Below are 17,912 nucleotides of genomic sequence, written 5' to 3' on the forward strand. Positions count from 1 at the left end.
ACATCTGCTGTGTGAACTGAGTGGAATAATTTCAGGCCACTTTGAGTGTGCGCTTGCAAGCTTCTTGCCTCAACTGGAATCTATAACAACGGGATGGGAACCAGTTACATCCTCTCATCCTGGTCGTCCGATTCGGAGGAAGAGCAGCGCGGCTTAGTGCTGCCGGATGAACAAGTGACTCAGCACACAGTCTCCCTGGAGGAAGATGAAGAGGATGAGGAGGAGGATGAGTAGGAGGAAGGAGAGCGACGCTTTGCGGGGTCGGATGTGGCCAATCCAGCAGCAGGCGACAACATTGATGGCCATTAGGCAAGGGATGCACTCAGCCATGCCAGATTCACGTAAGCTAATGCTTCAACCACAGGTGGCTGGCACATGAAGATGAATATAAGTCTGACAGTCTCAAGCCCCAGGCATCATCTATCCAATAAACGGTGATTTGCGCTCAGTGTCACCACCATCATTGTACATGGAAATCGCCCTGAGCCCTCACTCTTCAACTTCCATTCCCCAGAACACAGAGGCCACACTTTAGGTGATCTCAGCAGATCATTAAACCTTTTTTGACACTAAACCCATGTGCGTCTGCACACAGACCTCGAGCTCACCTCCTCAGCAATTTGCAGCCAAGCTGCCTTGGTTTGCTGAGGAGGCCTCCTCCTTCTGTTTCCAGGGAAGAGGAGCTCCTGACGTCCTGTAACTCCCTCCACAAGAGCATGGAGGGAGCCCTCATTGAACCTGGCTGCAGCCTTAGTTTATGGGGCTGCTGTTCCTGCAGCTCCCAGCACATTTAAGGGGAAAAAGCATTAATATGCTAAGCAAATGATTGGAACACAGCTGGCAGATTTTTCATTTCATAGTCAGATAATAAAGTCATATATCAAAAAATCATGAATCTCTTTCTGGAATAATATGACCAGCAATATCATTCATTAAATTTTGCTTAGAACAGTTGCTGTCAACTCCCCTTTCTATATAAAAAAGCACCAAGCCATCCCAATGACATTTGTATGCAAAGGGGACATGGCCCCTTTAAATTTTCAAACAAACAACGCGTCATCAAACGCGAGAAACTGACATCCTCCAAGCAATTGCCTGGAGGGACCCGCACATTGGCCGTAAGGAGGCCAATGAAGACAAAATCGGAAGTGCTGGGAGGTGGCAGCCGGGTGCGGGTCTGAAAGCTGCCGAGCAGCGGGCCCGCCCTCAACCTGCCTCTATTTATGAAGCCCAGGATCCCGTAAGCTTTTTTAACCACTTTCTCAACCTGCCCTGCCACCTTCAATGATTTGTGCACATATACCCCCAGGTCTCTCTGTTCATGCACCCCCTTTAGGATTGTACCCTTTAGTTTATATTGCCTCTCCTCATTCTTCCTACCAAATTGTATCACTTCGCACTTTTCTGCATTAAATTTCATCTGCCACGTGTCTGCCCATTTCACCAGCCTATGTCCTCTTGAAGTCTATCACTATCCTCCTCACTGTTCTCTATACTTCCAAGTTTTGTGTCATCTGCAAATCTTGAAATTGTGCCCTGTACGCCCACGTCCAAGTCATTAATATATATCAAGAAAAGCAGTGGTCCTAGAACCGACCCCTGGGGAACACCACTGTGTACCTTCCTCCAGTCCAATAAACAACCGTTCACCACTACTCTCTGTTTCCTGTCACTTAGCCAATTTCATATCCATGCTGCCACTGTCCCCTTTATTCCATGGGCTTCAACTTTGCTGGCAAGCCTATTATGTGGCACTTTATCAGACACCTTTTGGAAATCCATGTACACCACATCAACTGCATTGCCCTCATCAACCCTCTCTGTTACCTCATCAAAAAACTCAATCAAGTTAGTTATCAGCCCAAGCCTGAACATCGTCCAAGTCTTGCTGCATGCGGGCATGGACTGCTTTATTATCTGAGGAGTTGTGAATGGCGCTGAACACTGTGCAGTCATCAGCGAACATCCCCATTTTTGACCATATGTTGGAGGTAAGGTCATTGATGAAGCAGCTGAAGATGGTTGGGCCTAGGACACTGCCCTGAGGAACTCCTGCAGCGATGTCTTGTGGCTGTGAGTATTGACCTTCAACCACCACAACCATCTTCCTTTGTGCTAGGTGTCATGAATCTCACCCTTCATGTAGAAATGACTCATGAGATAACACTGGACGGCCAGCTGGTGGCGCCGTCCAAGGAAAGTATAAATACTCGGGCGTGGGCCCAGCTTGCTCAGGATGTTTCTGTAACCAGGAACTAGTGATGTAACTAGAAACTCATGGTTGTGAGTTTTATACTCAAACCAAGTGCTCAGTAGTTTTCTTACGTCACTAGGTATGACTCCAGCCAGTGGAGCATTTTCTCCCCCGATCCCCATTGACTTCAGTTTTACTGGGGCTTCTTGACACCACACTCGGTCAAATACTGCCTTGATGTCTAGGGCAGTCACTCTCACCTCACCGCTGGAATTCAGCTCCTTTGTCCTCCGCAACAGCATGGCAAACCCCCCACCCCCGCCGTGAGAACATTGGTCCCAGCTCTGTTGAGGTGCAAACCATCCGGCCTGTACTTCTCTGAGATTTGCCTACATATCTGTTCCTCTATCTCCCCCTGACTGTTTAGGGGCCTATAGTACACTCCCAGCAAAGTGCTTGCCCCCTTTTTGTTTTTAAGTTCTGCCCATATGGCCTCATTAGAAGAACCTGCTAAGATATCATCCCTCCTTACAGTAGTAATTGACTCCTTGATTAATATTGCGACACCCCCTCCTCTTTTACACCCCCCTCTGTCTCGCCTGAAGATTCTATACCCCGGAATATTGAGCTGCCAGTCCTGCCCCTCCCTCAACCATGTCTCTGTGATAGCAACAATATCGTACTCCAGGTGTAACAAAGGCATGGATTAAGGTTTTAGCAGCAGATGAGCTGAGGCAGGGGCGGAGTCGGGTGATGTTACAGAGGTGGAAGTAGGCGGTCTTGGTGATAGAATGGATATGGAATCGGAAGCTTAGCTCAGGATCAAATACAACACCAAGGTTGCAAACAGTCTGGTTCAGCCTCAGACAGTTGCCGGGAGAGGGATGGAGTCAGTGGCTAGGGAATGGAGTTTGTGGCCATCGTCTTCGGTTTCCCCAATATTTAGTTGGAGGAAATTTCTGCTCATCCAGTACTGGATGTCGGACAAGCAGTCTGACAATTTAGAGACAGTGGAGGAGTCAAGAGAAGTGGTGGTGAGGTAGAGCGGGATGTCGTCAGCGTACATGTGGAACCTGACATTGTTTTTTCAGATGATGTCGCTGAATGTAGATTCGAGGGGCAGCATGTAGATGAGAAATAGGAGGGGCCCAAGGATAGAAATTTGGGGGACACCAGAGGTAACAATGCAGGAGTGGGAATAGAAGCCATTGCAGGTGTTTCTCTGGCTACGACTGGATAGCTAGGAATAGAACGAGGTGAGGATAGTCCCACCCAGCTGGATGAATGAGGAGAGACATTGGAGGAGGATGGTGTGGTCAGCAGTGTCAAAGGCTGCAGACAGGTCAAGAAGGATGAGGAGGGATTGTTTACCATGGTCACAGTCACATAGGATGTCACACACAAAGGTGGTCTAGGTCATCAGAGGGCAATCGCTGCCGCTCTCGGACATCACTCCAAGAGTTCCTCAGGGCAGTGTCCTTGACCCAACCATCTTCAACTGCTTCATCAATGACCTACCCTTCATCATAATGTAAGGAGTTGACTCGATCCCTGATAATTCCAGTTTTCAGCTCCATTCACAACTCATTCGATAATAAAGCAACCAAAGCCAGCCAATATCAGGAACCTGGACAATACCAGGCTTGGGCTGAAAGTGGCAAATAACATTCACACCACATGTGTGCCATCTCGAACAAGAAAAAGCCCAACCATTTCCAACTGACCTTCAATGTCACCACCATCGCCAAGTGCCCAACCACCTACATTGACCAGAAGATTAAAGGGACCAGCCATATTAACAATGCAGCTACAAGAGCAGGACAGAGGCTGGTTACTCTGCGACAAGTGGCTCACTTCCTGACCCCTCAAAGCCTCCCCACCATCTACGTGGATCAAGTCAGGAGTGTGACAGAATGCTCACCACTGGCTTGGGTGGGTGCAGCCACAACACTCAAGAAACTCAACATCATCCAGGACAGAACAGTCGACTTGATCAGCGCCCCTCCCACTGCACTCAATATCCACCGCTTCCAATACTGATTCACTGTGGGTGCAGTATGTAAGACGCACTGTAGTAACCCTCCAAGTTTACTTTGAAAGCACAGCCCCACCCTGTGACCTCTATTACCAAGGAGGACAAAATCATAGGAATGCCATCACCTCCAGGTTCCCCTCCAAGTCACACACCATCCTGACTTGTAAATATATCGGCCGTTCCTTCATCGTCGCTGGGTCAAAATCCTGGAACTCCCTCCCTAACAGCACTGTGGGAGCACCTTCACCACACGGGACTGCAGCAGTTCAAGAAGGCGGCTCACCACCACCTTCTCAAGGGCAATTATGGATGGGCAATAAATGCTGGCCTTGCCAGCGACGCCCACATCCCAGAACTAATTAAAAAAAAATTAGGGATGGGCAATAAATGTGGCTTTGCCAGTATCACTGAGAGCATTTTTTAAAATGGGCGGAAAGATGAACCACTTAATAAAAAATTATGGAAAAATCTAGATTTGTGCAAAAAAACCAGTGTGGAGATGCGCAGAATTTTTTATTACGCAGTGAGTTGTTGTGATCTGGAATGCACTGCCTGAAAGGGCAGTGGAAGCAGATTCAATAGTAACTTTCAAAAGAAAATTGTATATATACTTGAAAAGGAAAACATTTGCATGGCTATGGGGAAAGAGCAAAGGAGAGTGGGTCTAATTGGAGAGCTCTTTCAAAGAGCCGGCACAGGCACGATGGACAGAATGGCCTCCTTCTGTGCTGTGTGATTCTATGATTCTAAGTTCTCATGAAACAAAATGATAAAGGAGCTTGTCCCCTCATCCTATAGTCCATTAATGGCAAAGTCTGAGAGGATGTTATGGTGCTTTCTACACTGAATGAGGAGTTTTGATGCCAATAGAGTTAAACCAAGGTATCAGAGATTGTATTTGTCTCTGACAGACCTCATAATACCAATCACCTCATTGGACCTTGCGAATAATTGTTCATTAAATTCTAATCTTGCACAAGTCACACTGTGGAGTAAATAAACTGACTGCTGTACCCTCACTGCAGGAGGATAACAGAAGAAAACCTTTCTATGGAGACATAATCCTTGGTGTAAGCCAAGCAGAAATGGCAGAGGATCATTATTGGGACAGGAGCTGACATCAACACCGTAAGACATCAACTGAGGAAAAGAAAGATACTGAAGCTTTAGGAAAGTGGCTTTGATGTAAATATACTAATCCTGGCAGGTTTAAACACTAAAAGGCACTAAAATGTGTGTCTGAAGACATCAAAGGATTCCCACTTCAGCAGCACTTGGGGATTAAAACGGAGCTTAATGTTGGTTATACAGCCGACCCAAGAGACTGAAGGAGGAGAGGGACTGGCAACACTGGCCTTTCATGGCATTTCTGTGGCTTTTCAAAGCAGAGCTGAGGAGAGATGACCCATTTACACTGCTGCTCGGCTTTCTTCAAACAAAATGTGTGATCTTTATATATAGGGATGAGCAAAGAATGTTTATCTACAGGCCGGTGTACGGTAGCTGTTAATGATGCTGCCATCATCATTCACACCTCATCTCGAGTCATCTTTTGTTTAACTTGTCCCATTACCTCTCCTTTTGCCTTGCACCATCATCCCTTTTGTCACTCAATCTCACCCGCCTTCCATCCTATCGCAGACTTTCCCTTTGTTCTTCCCTCCCCTCCTCCCTGCCCCTGCTTAAAAATCTCTCCTCTCGAACCTTTTCCAGTTCTGACGGAGGCTCCCCGACTCGAAACGTTGACCCTGTTTCTCTCTCCTCGATGCTGCCTGACTTGCTGAGTGTTTCCAGCATTTTCTGTTGTTATTTCAGTGTAAGACCTGATGTTGATCCCCACAGAGGGCAGGCAGGACTGAATACTATGCCACTCGGATTTATCAGTACCCTACGCACTTTGAATTGGCGAGCCAGAGCAGGTGTGTCTAACCTTTTGGAGCAATGGGTCATGCCTGATTAAATCACTTGTCAGTGGGGCAGAATCATCAGTAAACACCACATTCCATCTACTTGCGCTTCTTGGAGCCGTTGAACCTCACCATTTCCACCTCCTTCACTTCTGCCCCTCCTTCTCTGCTCTTTCACTTCTGTCATTAACTCTGTACTCTTTCATTTCTGTTCCTCTTTCTCTCTCTTGCCTCCTTCACTACTGCCATTGTCACTCCCCTCGTTCAATTCTGTCTCTCTCTCTCCAACCTCCTTCACCTGTTCCCTCCATTACTGTTTCTTTCCTGATCTCTCCCCTCCACCACTTATATTTCTCTCCCCTCCTCCGCTTCTGTTTCTCTCTCTCCTCCTCCACTTCTGTTTCTCTCCCCTCTTCCTTCTGTTTCTCTCTCCCAATTCCTTCTGTTTCTCTCTCCCAATTCCTTCTGTTTCTCTCTCCCTCCTCCTTCTGTTTCTCTCTCCCTCCTCCTGTTTCTCTCTCCCAATTCCTTCTGTTTCTCCCAATTCCTTCTGTTTCTCTCTCCCTCCTCCTTCTGTTTCTCTCTACCCTCTTCCTTCTGTTTCTCTCTCTCCCTCTTCCTAATGTTTCTCTCTCCCCTCTTCCTTCCGTTTCTCTATCTCCCCTCCTCCACTTCTGTTTAAGAACATAAGAATATATGAAATAGGAGCAGAAGTCGGCCATTTGGCCCTTCGAGTCTGCTCCGCCATTCAATAAGATCATGACTGATCTTCTACCTCAACTCCACTTTCCTGCACTATCCCCATATCCCTTGATTCCCTTAATATTCAAAAATCTATCATGAGAACATAAGAACATAAGAAATAGGAACAGGAGTCAGCCATTCAGCCCTTCGAGCCTGCTCCGCCATTCAATGAGATCACGGCTGATCTTCTGCCTCAACTCCATTCACCGGTCCTATCGCCATATCCCTTGATGCCTTTACTAGTCAGAAATCTATCGACTTCTGTTTTGAATATACCCAATGACTGAGCCTCCACAGCCCGCTGGGGTAGAGAATTCCAAAGATTCACCACCCTCTGTGTGAAGAAATTTCTTCTCATCTCAGTCCTGAATGGCCTACCCTTTATCCTGAGGCTGTTGCCCCTGGTTCTAGACTCCCCAGCCAAGGGAAACATTCTCCCAGCATCCACCCTATCAAGCCCTGTAATCATTTTGTATGCTTCAATGAGATCCCCTCTCATTCTTCTAAATTCAAGAGAATACAGGCCTAGTTTACTCAATCTCTTCTCATACGACAGTCCCGCCATCCCAGGAATCAATCTCGTGAACCTTTGTTGCACTCCCTCTATGGCAAGTATATCCTTCCTTAGGTAAGGAGACCAAAATTGTACACAGTACTCCAGGTGTGGTCTCACCAAGGCCCTATATATTTGGAGTAAGACTTCTTTACTCCTGCACTCAAATTCTCTTGTAATGAAGGCCAGCATACAATTTGCCTTCCTAATGGCTTGCTGCACCTGCACATTCACTTTCAGTGACTCATGTACAAGGACACCCAGGTCCCTTTGAGCATCTGCATTCCCCAATCTTTCACCACTTAGGAAATACTCTGCCTTTCTGTTTTTTCTCCCAAAGTGGATAACTTCACATTTATCCACATTATATTCCATCTGCCATGTTCTCGCCCACTCACTGAGCCTGTTGAGATCCTCTTGAAGTCTCTTCACATCCTCTTCACGACTGACACTGCCATCTAGCTTTGTGTCATCAGCAAATTTGGAAATGTTACATTTAGTCCCCTCATCCAAATCATTGATATAGATTGTGAATAGCTGGGGCCCAAGCACCGATCCTTACGGTACCCCACTAGTCACAGCCTGCCATCCTGAAAAAGACCCGTTTATCCCTACTCTTTGCTTTCTGTCTGTTAACCAATTCTCAATCCATGCTAGTATATTACCCCCAATTCCAGTAGTTTCTTGATAAGATTATTTAAGCAGTTTAAGTAAAGGGGAAAAGTTAAATATTTGGGATTCTGTAGGTTTAAGAAGAGTAAAACAAGGTAACACTGCAGTAGGAGTTAATTGGCAGGCAGTGAAAACCAGTTCTCTAACCAATCAGCAGGGGTGACTCATTTGGCTACAAACAAACAGTATAAAAAGACCGGTGCTAGCACGAGCAGCACAGAGTGCGAGTAGCAGAGAGTGCCATGAGAGTTAGGGTAAGTGGGGTGTTAGGTGCTGTTTCTGTTTTGTTTCTGGCCTTGTTTTTCCTGCCAGTCTCAGAATTAGCAGACATCGCAGAGGCAGAGCAGAGAGGCGAGGCCCAGTCAAGGCAGTCGGGAGCAGCAGCGGGTGTTGAGCCAGAGTCGGAGCAGTGAGGCGAGGCAGCCTAAACAGGCTCCACAGGCAACATTCCAAGGGGAGGTCAGAATTCAAAAGTGACATCACAGCCAAGCTGGTAGGTGATTGGCTGGTTGGTCAGTACTTTTCCTTCCCTTTTAAACCTTTATAAGTTGGTAAGTTCAATTAAATAGAGGTGTGATATTCATCATCTAGAATTGGGGCAGAGCGTATTTAAAAATAATAATAATAAATTTAATTAATTACATAGAATGGGAGAGCAGGTGATGTGTTATTGCTGCAATATGTGGGAGCTGGTGGACACCATTGATGTTCACAGTGATCACATTTGCAGTAAGTGCTGGCTGCTCGAGGAACTCCGGCTCCGTGTCGATGAGCTGGAGTCCGAGCTTCAAACACTGCGACACATCAGGGAGGGGGAGAGTTACCTGGACTCTGTGTTCCAGGAAGTAGTCACACCAATTAGATTAACTAATTCAGATATAGTCCGTGGTCAGTGACAGGAGGGTGTGACTATGAGTGAGGCAGGTACGGGGATCCAGGAGGTAGTGTTGGAGGAGCCGTAGCCCTTGTTCTTGTCCAACAGGTTCGAGGCTCTTACTCCCTGTGAGGATGGGATCAGGGACTGCGGGGAGGATGAGCAACCTGGCCACAGCACCGTGGAACGAGGGGCCATTCAAGTGGGGGGAGTAAAAAGAAATGTTGTAGTAGTAGGGGATAGTATCATTAGGGGGATAGATAGGGTTCTTTGCAGCCGAGAGCGAGAGTCCCAAAGGTTGTGTTGCCTGCCCGGTGCCAGGGTTAAGGACATCTCCTCTGGGCTGGAAAGAAACTGGGAGTGGGAGGGGGAGGATCCAGTTGTCGTGGTCCATGTTGGTACCAACGACATAGGTAGGACAAGGAAAGAGGTTCTGCTGAGGGAGTATGAGCAGCTAGGGGCCAAATTAAAAAGCAGAACCACAAGGGTAATAATCTCTGGATTACTACCTGAGCCACGAGCAAATTTGGCTAGGGTAAATAAAATCAGAGAGTTAAATGCGTGGCTCAAAGACTGGTGTGGGAGAAATGGGTTTTGCTTCTTGGGACACTGGCACCAGCACTGGGATGGGAGAGAGCTGTTCCGTTGGGACGGACTTCACTTGGCCAGTGCTGGGACTAGAGTCCTGGTGAATCGAATAACTAGGGCTGTAGAGAGGGCTTTAAACTAATTAGTGGGGGGGAGGTTTCAAGAGAGCGAAAAATAAAAATGTCAGCGGAGAAGGCAATAGAGCAAGGTAGCAGTGGGGGAATTAAAAACCAGAGCATGTCAGGAAGGGACAGAATATATAAAGATAATAAAGGTAAAGTAGTAAAGGGGGTAAAAGCAAGAATAAATTGTCACAAAACATATTTAAAAGTTCTTTATCTGAATGCACGCAGCATTCGTAACAAAATAGACGAGTTGACGGTACAAATAACTACACATGGGTATGATCTGGTGGCCATTACAGAAACATGGCTGCAAGGTTACCATGACTGGGAACTAAACATCCAGGGGTATTTGACTATTAGGAAGGACAGACAGGAAGGAAAGGGAGGTGGGGTGGCTTTGTTCATAAAGGATGGAATCACTGCAATAGTGAGAAATGATATTGGGTCAAAGGATCAGGATAGTGAAACAGTTTGGGTGGAGATAAGGAATAATAAGGGGAAAAAGTCACCAGTGGGCGTAGTCTATAGGCCTCCTTACAGTTGCAATTCTGTTGTCGGAGTATAAATCAGGAAATAGTTGGGGCTTGTAATAAGGGAACAGCTATAATCATGGGAGATTTTAACTTTCATATTGACTGGACAAAGCAAATTGGGCAGGGCAGCCTTGAGGAAGAGTTCATAGAGTGCATTAGGGATGGGTTCCTTGAGCAGTATGTTACTGAACCAACCAGGGGGCAGGCAATCTTAGATCTGGTCCTGTGTAATGAGACAGGATTAATAAAAAATGTCCTAGTAAAGGATCCCCTTGGAATGATTGACCATAACATGGTTGAATTCCAAATTCAGTTGGAGGGTGAAAGAGTTGGATCTCAAACCAGCGTACTAAGCTTAAATAAAGGAGACTATGAAGGTATGAGAGCAGAGTTGACTAAAGTGGACTGGGAAAATAGATTAAGGTGTAAGATGGTACATGGGCAGTGGTGTACATTCAAGGAGATATTTCACAACTTTCAAGAAAAATATATTCCACTGAGGAAACAGGGGTGTAAAAGAAAAGACAGCCATCCGTGGCTAAGTAAAGTAATAAAGGATAGTATCCGACTGAAAACAAGGGCATATAAAGTAGCCAAATCTAGTGGGAGGATAGAAGATTGGGAAGCATTTAAAAGCCAGCAAAGAATAACTAAAGATTAATTAAGAAAGGGAAGATAGATTATGAAAGTAAACTAGCAAAAATATAAAAACAGATAGCAAGAGTTTCTACAGTTATATAAAAAGAAAAAGGGTGGCTAAAGTGAATGTTGGTCCCTTCGAGGACGAGACTGGGAAATTAGTAGTGGGGAACATGGAGATGGCAAAAACGCTGAACAAATATTTTGTATCAGTTTTTACAGTAGAGGACACTAAAAATATCCCAACACTGGACAAACAGGGGGCTATAGGGGGGGAGGAGCTAAACACGATTAAAATCACTAAGGAGATGGTACTCGGTAAGATAATGGGACTTAAGGTGGATAAATCCCCTGGACCTGATGGCTTACATCCTAGGGTCTTGAGAGAAGTAGTGGTAGGGATTGCGGATGCATTGGTGGTAATTTTCCAAAACTCCCTGGATTCAGGAAAGGTCCCAGCGGATTGGAAAACTGCTAATGTAACGCCCTTATTTAAAAAGGGAGGTAGACAAAAGGCTGGAAACTATAGACCAGTTAGCCTAACATCTGTGGTTGGTAAAATGTTGGAGTCCATTATTAAGGAAGCAGTAACAGGACATTTGGATAAGCATAATTTAATCGGACAGAGTCAGCATGGTTTTAGGAAGGGGAAGTCATGTTTGACAAATTTGCTCGAATTCTTTGAGGATGTAACAAACAGGGTGGATAAAGGGGAACCAGTGGATGTGGTGTATTTGGACTTCCAAAAGGCATTTGACAAGGTGCCACACAAAAGATTACTGCACAAGATAAAAAATCACGGGATTGGGGGTAATATACTGGCATGGGTAGAAAATTGGCTATCTAACAGAAAACAGAGAGTTGGGATAAATGGTTCATTCTCGGGTTGGCAATCAGTAACTAGTGGTGTTCCGCAGGGGTCAGTGCTGGGACCCCAACTCTTTACAATCTATATTAACGATTTCGAGGAGGGGACCAAGTGCAACATATCCAAGTTTGCTGACGATACAAAGATGGGAGGAAAAGCAGTGAGTGAGGAGGACATAAAAAACCTGCAAAAGGACATAGACAGGCTAAGTGAATGGGCAGAAATTTGGCAGATGGAATATAATGTTGGAAAGTGTGAGGTTATGCACTTTGGCAGAAAAAATCAAAGAGCAAGTTATTATCTAAATGGAGAGAAACTGCAAAGTGCTACAGTACAAAGGGATCTGGGGGTCCTGGTGCATGAAACACAGAAGGTTAGTATGCAGGTACAGCAGGTGATCAGGAAGGCCAATGGAATCTTGGCTTTTATTGCAAGGGGGGTGGAGTATAAAAGCAGGGAAGTCTTGCTTCAGTTATACAGGGTACTGGTGAGGCCACACCTGGAATACTGCGTACAGTTTTGGTTTCCATATTTAAGAAAAGATATACTTGCTCTCGAGGCAGTTCAGAGAAGGTTCACTCGGTTGATTCCGGAGATGAGGGGGTTGACTTATGAGGAAAGGTTGAGTAGGTTGGGCCTCTATTCATTGGAATTCAGAAGAATGAGAGGCGATCTTATCGAAACATATAAGATTGTGAGGGGGCTTGATCGGGGTGGATGCGGGGAGGATGTTTCCACTGATGGGTGAGACTAGAACTAGGGGGCATAATCTTAGAATAAGGGGCTGCCCCTTCAAAACTGAGATGAGGAGAAACTTCTTCACTCAGAGGGTAGTAAATCTATGGAATTTGCTACCTCAGAGAGCTGTGGAAGCTGCGACATTAAATAAATTTAAAACGGAGATAGACAGTTTCCTAGCTGATAAGGGAATTAGGGGTTACGGGGAGCGGGCAGGGAAGTGGACGTGAGTCTAGTTTGGATCAGCCATGATCCTATTGAATGGCGGAGCAGGCCCGAGGGGCCGTATGGCCTACTCCTGCTCCTACTTCTTATATTCTTATGTAATTCCATGTGCCCTAATTTTGTTCTCCAACCTCCTGTGTGGGACCTTATCGAAGGCCTTCTGAAAATCCAAATACACCACATCTACCGGTTCCTCTTTGTCTACTCCACCAGTTACATCCTCAAAGAACTCCAATAGGTTTGTCAAACAGGACTTCCCTTTCATAAATCCATGTTGACTCTATTGATTTCTATCTTGAATATACTCAATGACTGTGCCTCCACAGCCCTCTGGGGTAGAGAATTCAAAGATTCACCACCCTCTTAATGAAGAAATTTCTCCTCATCTCAGTCGTAAATGGCGAACCCCTTATTCTGAGACTGTGACCCCTGGTTCTAGACTCCCCAGCCATCTCTGCATCGACCCTGTCAAGCCCTGTAAGAATTTTGCATGTTTCAATGAGATCACCTCTCATTCTTCTAAACTCTAGAGAATATAGGCCTAGTCTACTCAATCTCTCCTCATAGGACAATGCCCCCATCACAGGAATCAGTCTGGTGAACCTTTGTTGCACTCCCTCTTGTAATGATCAGTAACATGTCATTCTAAAATGGTACACTAGGTGGAGCTGTATGTATATATAAGAGTGGGCTACCCACAATGCACTAGGCTACCCAGAAGGCAGTAGTCAAGATGGAGGCCTGCACACTAGTCCACATGGCTGAATAAATGACTAGCTCCAAGCTAGCTGTTCATAATAAAAATGTCTATTTATTTATGAACATAACACCTCTATGGCAAGTATATCCTTCCTTAGGTAAGGAGACCAAATCTGTACACAATACTCCAGGTGTGGTCTCACCAGGGCCCTATATAATTGCAGTAAGATGTCTTTACTCTTATACTCAAATCCTCTTGTAATAAAGGCCAACATACCATTTGCTTTCCTAATTGTTGCTGTACCTGCATGTTAACTTTCAGTGATTCCTGTACAAGGACACCCAGGTCCCTCTGAACACCAACATTTCCCAATCTCCCACGTTATATTCCATTTGCCATGTTCTTGCCCACTCACTTAGCCTGTCTATATTCCCTTGAAGCCTTCTCGCATCCCCCTCACAACTTATATTCCCACCCAGCTTTGTATCATCAGCAAACTTGGATATATTACATTTGGTCCCCTCATCCAAATCATTGATGTAGATTGTGAATAGCTGAGGCCCAAGCACTGATCCTTGCGGTACCTCACTAGTTACAGCCTGCCAACTGGAAAATGACCCTTTTATTCCTACTCTCTGTTTTCTGTCTGCTAACCAATCCTCAATCCATGCTAGTATATTACCCCCAATCCCATGAACTCTAATTTTTTTTTAATAATCTCTTGTGTGGCACCTTATCGAATGCCTTCTGAAAATCCAAATACACCACATCCACTGGTTTCCCCTAATCTATTCTGCTAGTTACAATCTCAAAAAATTCTAACAGATTTGTCAAACACGATTTCCCTTTCATAAATCCGTGTTGACTCGGCCCAATCCTATTATTATTTTCTAAGTGCCCTGTTACCACGTCCTTAATAATAGATTCTAGCATTTTCCCTACTACTGATGTCAGGCTATCTGATCTATAGATCCCCGTTTTCTCTCTCCCTCCTTTTTTAAATAGTGGGGTTACATTTGCTACCTTCCAATTCGCGAGAACCGTTCTAGAATCTATGGAATTTTGGAAAATGACAACCAATGCATCCACTATCTCTATAACCACCTCTTTCAAAACCCTAGGATGTAGGCCATCAGGTCCAGGGGATTTATCGGCTCTCAGTCCCATTAATTTCACCAGTACTACTTATTTACTGATACTAATTGCTTTCAGTTCCTCAAATTCTCGCTGGACCCTTAGAACTGAACTATTTCCAGGAAGTTTTTTGCATCTTCTTCCGTGAAGACAGACACAAAGGGGGGAATTTTGCCGGTCCTGGGGAGGCGGGTAAAGAGGCGGGACTGCCAGCAAAATGGCAGAATCTGGGGGCGGGTACTCATCCCGCCCCCAACCCGCCTCCGTGCCATCTTCCCAGGAGGCGGGTACCCGACCCGCGCTGGGAGCCGCCTCCCCGAGGCAGGATGGGGATTAGTGCAAATTAACTGCCTGTTTAAGAGCCTAGTTTCAGATTTAACTAAGATACTTTCAAACTCAATATAAATTTCTATCATATTATGGTCACTCTTCCCTAAAGGCCCCTTTACTACAAGGTTATTAATTAACCCTTTCTCATTGCACAATACTGTACTAGATCTAAAATAGCCTGTTCCCTAGTTGGTTCCTCAACATACTGATCTAGAAAACTGTCTTGTATACATTCCATGAATTCATCCTCCACACTATTACTGCAAATTTGGTTTGCCCAGTCTATATGTAGATTAAAGTTCCCCATGATCACCGTATTACCCTTGTTACATGAGCCTCTAATTTCCTGATTTATACTCTGCCCTACATTACAACAATTGTTTGGGGGCCTATAAACAACTCCCACCAATGTTTTCTGCCCCTTGCTGTTTCTTAGCTCCACCCAAACTGATTCTACTTCTTGATTTTCAGAGCTAAGATCCTTTCTCTCTACTGTCTTTACCCCATCTTTATTATCAGGGCTACCCCGCCTCCTTTTCCATTTTGCCTGTCTCTTCTAAAAGTTAAGTATCCTGGAATATTTAGTTCCCAACCTTGGCCACTTTGCAACCAGATCTCCATAATGGCCGTTAGATCAAACCTATTAATTTCTATCTGCGCTATTAATTCATCTATTTTGTTGTAAATGCTTCGCGCATTCAGATATAGTGCTTTTAGCTTTGACTTAGTTCTATTTTTCCCTGATGTCACCGTAGTCACTGATGCCTTATTACCTTCGTTACTCTCTCTGTCACTTCCTGACCCACTCTGCTTATTTTTACCCAAAACTCTACTCCGCTCTAGAGCCTTGACATTTCTCTCGCTGCTTTTAAATTTACTCTTTCCTGAATCCTCCCACCCCCCCTTCATTAGTTTAAAGCTCTGTCTACTGCCCTAGTTATTCGATTCACCAGGACACTGGTCCCAGCCTGGTTTAAGTGGAGCCCGTCCCATCGGAACAGCTCCGTTTCCCCAGTACTGGTGCCAGTGCCCCATGAACTGAAACCTCTTCCTCCCACACCAATCTCTGAACCATGCATTTAAACCTCTAATCTGTTTGTCCCTATGCCAATTTGCATGTGGCTCAGGTAACAATCTAGAGATTATTACCTTTGAGGTTCTGCTTTTTAATTTGGATCCTAGCTCCTCAAATTCCCTCAGCAGAACCTCATTCCTAGTTCTGCCTATGTCGTTGGTTCCTACGTGGACCACGACAACTGGATCCAACCATCCCACTTCAAGTTCTTCTCCAGCCGCGTGGAGATGTCTTTAACCCTGGCACCGGGCAGGCAACACAACCTTCGGAACTCTCGGTTGCGGCTGCAGAGGACAGTATCTATCCCCCTGACTATACTGTCCCCTACCACAACTACATTCCCTTTCACTCCCCCCTGCATCATGGTGCCATGGTCAGCCTGCTCATCCATCCTGCAGGTTTTTCCCTCATCCACACAGGCAGCAAGCACCTCATACATGTTGGACAAGGACAAAGGCTGAGGCTCCTCCAGCACTGCATCTGGGGTCCTCTTACCTGTCTGAGTTGCAGTCACACCCTCCTGTCCCTGACCACTAACCGGACCTGTACCACTACCTAACTTAAGGGGTGCGAGTGCCTCCTGGATCAAAGCGTTCAGGTAACTCACCCCATCCCTGATGCCCAGGAATGTCTGCACCTCAGACTCCAGCTCAAAAACTCTGAGCTGAAGTTCCTCAAGATGCAGGCACTTACTGCAAACGTGGTTGTCCGGGATCACAATGCTCGCCACAAATTCCCACACACAGCAGTTCCAGCACACCACCTGCATTGCCATCCCTATATGACTTTGCTTTATTTAATTAAATTTGTAATTAGGTAACTTAGTTTACAGTGTAGTTTTTGGTCTACTTACTTGAACTATCTCCCCCTTCCTCCTGTTTCTCTCTCCACTCCTCCACTCTGTTTCTCTCTCTCCCCTCCTCCACTCTGTTTCTCTCTTCCCCTCCTCCACTTCTGTTTCTCTCTCCCCTCTTCCTTCTGTTTCTCTCTCCCCTCTTCCTTCTGTTTCTCTCTCTCCCCTCTTCCTTCTGTTTCTCTCTCCCCTCTTCCTTCTGTTTCTCTCTCTCCCCTCTTCCTCCTGTTTCTCTCTCCCCTCTTCCTTCTGTTTCTCTCTCCCCTCTTCCTTCTGTTTCTCTCTCCCCTCTTCCATCTGTTTCTCTCTCCCTTCTTCCTTCTGTTTCTCTCTCTCCCCTCTTCCTCCTGTTTCTCTCTCCCCTCTTCCTTCTGTTTCTCTCTCCCCTCTTCCTTCTGTTTCTCTCTCCCCTCTTCCTTCTGTTTCTCTCTCCCCTCTTCCTTCTGTTTCTCTCTCTCCTCTTCCTTCTGTTTCTCTCCCCCCTCTTCCTTCTGTTTCTCTCTCTCCCCCTCTTCCTTCTGTTTCTCTCTTTCCTCCACTTTTGTTTCTCACTCCCCAATTCCTTCGGTTTCTCTCTTTCCTCTCCTCCACTTCTGTATCTCTCTTTCCCCTCCTTCCATCTGTTTCTCTCCCCTCCTTTACTCTATTTTCTCTCTCGTTCACCTGTTTTCGGAGCAATGTTATAGAATCATAGAATAGTATAGCACAGAAGGAGGCATTCGGCCCATCGAGTCTGCGCCAGCTCTTTCGAAGAGCAATCCAGTTAGTCCCACTCCCCGCTCTTTCCCCATATCACTGCAATCCCTGTATAAATGCAAACTGTTGTTGCTGATTGGCCAGCGGCAGATGGAATTTGGGGTGGAGCCAGTTCCATTGGAATTCCACTCTTTTTTAGGCAGCGATTTTACAGTGGCGGGGTGGGGGGGTGCAGATCTTTCACATTCCACCATCATACTCTCACAAGGCTTGCATGAGTTCTAATGGAGCCTTTTGAAAGGCCTTTGCCTTACCCCAAAGAACCTTGGTGGCCCTCTGGTGCCCGCGACCCACCCAGCAATGCAAATGACCATATCCCTGCAATTTGGAACAGGGTTGATGTCTTCGGGCTGGGACTGACGGAGGAGT

This window comes from Somniosus microcephalus, chromosome 9 (genome assembly GCF_052327205.1).
Source record: "Somniosus microcephalus isolate GS21.2 chromosome 9, FLI_Smic_1.0, whole genome shotgun sequence".
NCBI classification, from domain to species: Eukaryota; Metazoa; Chordata; class Chondrichthyes; order Squaliformes; family Somniosidae; genus Somniosus; species Somniosus microcephalus.